Source organism: Bos taurus, chromosome 6 (assembly GCF_002263795.3).
Source record: "Bos taurus isolate L1 Dominette 01449 registration number 42190680 breed Hereford chromosome 6, ARS-UCD2.0, whole genome shotgun sequence".
In the NCBI taxonomy this organism is placed as follows: domain Eukaryota; kingdom Metazoa; phylum Chordata; class Mammalia; order Artiodactyla; family Bovidae; genus Bos; species Bos taurus.
This window is the reverse complement of record NC_037333.1, coordinates 91,653,733-91,658,618: the sequence shown is the minus strand read 5'-3', so window position 1 is coordinate 91,658,618 and position 4,886 is coordinate 91,653,733. Positions and strand designations below refer to the sequence as shown.

Genomic DNA, 4,886 nt, shown 5'->3' with positions numbered 1-4,886 from the left:
GTTATAGCAGCTTGAGCTACATCCTAGCCATAATAAAAAATAATCCCTGGGAGTTTCTATCATTATGATCTCCAATAATTGTATGAAGGATAAAAACCAGTTACCTATTTTGTTGTCATTTGCTGTTGTGTCAGACTCTTTGTGACCCCACGGACTGACTATAGCCCGCCAGGCTCCCCTGTCCAAGGGATTTCCCAGGCAAGAATACTGGAGTGGTTTGCCATTTCCTCCTCCAGGGGATCTTTCCAGACCAGGGATCGAACCCACATCTGCTGAATTGGCAGGAGGATTCTTTACTACTGAGCCACCAAGGAAGCTCAGTTACCTATTTAATTAGTATCAAATAACTAATTTGCCATAATTTCTCACTTTTCCTCATCACTTTTTTTTAAACTGAGGTATAATTAACAATCAGTATTATGCATAGATCTTAGATGTTTAGTTGGAAGAATTTTGACAATTCCATATACCTGTATAACCACAACTCAAAGCAGTATACGGAATATATCTGTCATCTTAAAGGTTCTCTTTTGTTCAGCTTGAATACATCAACTTCTGTTCATCCCCAGGCAATCATTTTATCATTTCTACCATTACAGATTAGTTGTGCCCATTCTTGATAGTTTTGCCTGAATTTGATAGGAATGGAATCATATGTGTAATTTCTTTTGCTTAACATAATGTTTTCATCCACATGGTTACATGTATCAATATTCTTTTTTTTTTTTTAAGAAATGGATTGGTAATATTCTATCATATTAATATACTACAGTTTGGTTATCTGTACCTGTTGATGGAGGTTTGAATTGTTTTCAGTTTTTTGATATTGTGATTCAAGCTGCTACAAACATCTTTTTTGTGGAGATACACTTTAATTCCTCTAGAGTAACTACCTAAAGGTAGAACTGCTAGATCATGGGGTAAATGCATATATATAATTTTTTTGTAAAGAACTACCAAACAGTTCTCTAAAGTAGGAAAAGAATGTGGAAGAACTCCACTTGCCCCCCCACTAACCTGATCTTAGTCATTTTAGTGAGTGGGCAATGGAATCTCTTGTGTTTTAAATGTCTGTTTCACTGAGAATTTGTAGATGTCCATCACCTTTCTGTGTGCTTATTGGTCATTCATATATCTTCTTTTGTGAAATGTCTCATTACTTCTTTTGCCACTTTTTTGGGAAATTTATTTTATTTAGTTATTTTTGCTATTCTGGATCTTCTTTGCTGCACTCAGGCTTTCTCTAGTTGCAGTGTGTGGGCTTCTCACTGAGGTGGCCTCTGTGTTGTGGAGCACAGGCTCTAGGGCATGTGGGCTTCAGTAGTTGTGGCTCCTGGGCTCTCTAGAGTCCTGGCTCAACAGTTGTGGTGCATGGGCTTAGTTGCTCTGTGGCATGTGGGATACTCCTGGACCAGGGCTCTAATCTGTGTCTCCTGCATTGGCAGGCAGATTCTTCACCACCGAGCCACCAGGGAAACACTGCCAAACTTTTAATTTGATATTGGGGTATAGCCAATTAACAATGTTGTGATAGTTTCAGGTAGACAGCAAAGGGACTCAGCCGTATGTATACATGTATCCATTCTCCCCCAAACTAACCTTTGCCAAGCTCTTTAAACTGGGTCATCTTTTTATTGCTGATTTGTATTCATGTGTTATGCATATTTGTATTTGTGCATGATGGACAGAAGTCCTTTTGTTAGCTACCTCCCAAGGATTTTTTAAAAATACGTATTGATTTTGCCATGCCAGGTCTTAGTTGTGGGGGATCTTGGATCTTCGCTGCAACATGCAGGATCTTTAGTTGCGGCATGTGGGATCTACTTCCCTGACCAGTGATCGAACCTGGGCCCCCTGCCTTGGGAGCGGGGAGTCTTAGCCACTGGGCCACCAGGGAAGTTCCCCTCCCGCTGATTTCTGATCAATTCGATCTGAAGAGCTGTGGTTCTGCCTTTGTTGGTAGGCACATTATAGACCTTCTCAGCCATGCCAAAGCACGTATCCAGAATAATGGCACACATGCACACTTCCTGCTGTACTTCTCAAAGATGCTTTTCTCTTAGCTACCTGGGGAGGCACATTATTTAACCGCATCTTGAAATTATTTCCTTACTTATTCCTAAGCACATTATTCTTTAGTTAGCTTTTAACTGACATTTGCAAGATGGCCTTACAATTTGTTGTTCAACCCTGTTAATATATCACCTTCAAGTTTTACTGTTCAAAAACCAAGAAGTCTTTGGTAAGATTTGTAAATGGAAGATGTGAAGGATCTGCATCCTTACGGTAAAGAATACATTTCTATTCAGGGTTTCAAACATGGATTAAAGTCATTATTCCTTAATTTGAGGAAAGTTTCCTCAGAGTATTAAACAATAATATCAAAACATGTCTAGTGATGTAGCATTATTATGTTGGTGTAAATGTAATTGTGGTTTCAGACTGAATTTTAAATCATTATACTTAGGCTCAAACACATCTTTATTAAGCAAAATAGGAACCATTACAATCAACACATTTTTTGCCAATGAGAAATAAGTTGGTTTATTCTTGTAGCATAAAATTCTGTGCTTTGGGATTTGATGAACTCTTGGAAAGCATTTTCTGCTTCCTGCTGGTTGTAGAAGTGTTTTCCCTGCAAAAAGTTGTCAAGATGCTTGAAGAAGTGATGGTTGGTTGGCAAGAGGTCAGGTGAATATGGCTGATGAGGCAAAACTTCGTAGCCCAATTCGTTCAACTTTTGAAGCGTTGGTTGTGTGATGTGCGGTCAGGCGTTGTCATGGAGGATAATCGGACCCTTTCTATTGACCGATGCTGGCTGAAGATGTAGTTTTTGGTGCATCTCATCACTTTGCTGAGCATACTTCTCAGATGTAATGGTTTCACTGGGATTCAGAAAGCTGTAGTGGATCAGACTGGCAGCAGACCACCAAACAGTGACCATGACCATTTTTTGGTGCAAGTTTGGCTTTGGGAAGGGCTTTGGGGCTCTTTCTCAGTGCAATCACTGAGCTGGTCATCACCGGCTGTGGTATAAAATCCACTTTTTGTCACACGTCACAATCTGATTGAGAAATGGTTCCTTGTTGTTGCATAGAATAAGAGAAGATGACACTGAAAAATAACAATTTTTTTGATTTACAGTCAGCTCATGAGGCACCCACTTATCAAGCTTTTTCACCTTTCCCATTTGCTTCAAATACCGAACAACCATAGAATGGTTGACATTGAGTTCTTGGGCAACTTCTCTTATAGTCGTAAGAGGATCAGCTTTGATGATGGCTCTCAGTTGGTCATTGTCAACTTCAGATGGCCAGCCACTGTGCTCCTCATTTTCAAGGCTCTCGTCTCCTCTGCAAAACTTCTTACTGCACTGTACATTTGTTAGCAGTTCCTGGGCCAAATGCTTTGGTGATGTTGCAAGTGGTTTCCACTGCTTTAAGACCCATTTTGAACTCAAATAAGAAAATGGCTTGAATTTGCTTTTTGTCCAACATTTCCATTGTTGTTGTTCAGTCGCTCACTTGTGTCCGATTCTTTATGACCCCATGCACTGCAGCACGCCAGGCTTCCCTGTCTTTCACCATCTCCTGGAGTTTGCTCAAACTCATGTCCATTGAGTTGGTGATGCTATCCAACCATCTCATCCTCTGTCACTCACTTCTCCTGCCCTCAATCTTTCCCAGCATCGAGGTCTTTTCCAGTGACTCAGCTCTTTGCATCAGGTGGCCAGAGTAATGGAGCTTCAGCATCAGTGCTTCCAATGATTATTCAAGGTTTTTCCTTTAGGATTGACTGATTTGATATCCTTGTAGTCTGAGGGTCTCTCAAGAGTCTTCTCAACACCACAGTTCGAAAGCATCAGTTCTTCAGATCTCAACCTTCTTTATGGTCCAGCTCTCACATCTGTACATGAGTACTCTCACATCCATACATTTCCATAGTCTAAAATATATATAAAATAAACAGCAAGTAGTAAGTCATTAATAAAAAAAAATGTAGAGTGAGAAATATACATTAAAATGATGTATAACATAATCACACTTAAGAATATATTCCAATATCAAATGGCAAATTTCAACAATGCAAAACCGCAGTTACTTTTGCACCAACCTAATAAACTGAGTTGATTATTGAAGTCATCATTACGCTTTTTGAGTAAATTTGGGAAATGTCTATTTACATCCTAAGCTGAAATTTACCTTCTGCCCACCTACCTGCACAGAATCCTAACCTTGGAAGGGATGTCAGACCATCTTCTTGCCTTTTAATAAACTGCTTCCAAATCATATCATACCAGGTAGACCTATATTTTATTTTTTTAATTGTCAGGGAAGAAGATTAATGTTCTTAAGTTCTCAGTTCAGTGCCTATGAGTCCTCTTTGTTGGGTTGTTCCTTCCTATCCCCTCAGTGCCTGAAAAATAAAGCAAATTCCTATATTCTGTTCTCATTAGAGAAGGGAAACAGCTCTCACTCACTCTTATACATATTACAAATTTGGAAAGTCATCCTGTACCTGTCTCTCTCTTTTTGTATGCGCTTGAATGCAGTGAAAATTTTTTCCTAAACTGGAAAAAAGAAACTCATCCTTAACTTTACACTCAGGTCATCTTCCCTTCTAGCTCTTTACTCATTCACACTATCCTAAGTTACCCGCCGCCCCTCCCCCCACCCCCCCCAAAAAAGAAAATTGGACTCATTTGGGAAATGAAAGAGCAGAGAGATGACGACTGTAGAGTGAGGTAGACAAATACAGAGAAAGAAAGGTATCCATGTGGAGACATATCTGGAGATGGACAGACTCACAGAGGTGTGCAGAGGCAGCAGGCACAGAACTTCTGCGCGAGCATGTTCAGTCATGTCTGACTCTTTATGACCCCGTGG

The 4,886-nt window shown here is 39.9% G+C and overlaps 1 long non-coding RNA gene across 1 annotated transcript; it reads right to left on the bottom strand.

Annotated features, from left to right (window-relative positions):
• Positions 1–2,463: 2,463 nt before the first annotated feature.
• LOC132345530 (uncharacterized) lies at positions 2,464–4,683 on the bottom strand. The gene is made up of 2 exons (XR_009494926.1): positions 4,218–4,683; positions 2,464–3,945 (listed from the first exon to the last, which is right to left on the bottom strand). It is a non-coding gene; the product is annotated as an uncharacterized lncRNA (long non-coding RNA).
• Between the last annotated feature and the right edge of the window lie 203 nt (positions 4,684–4,886).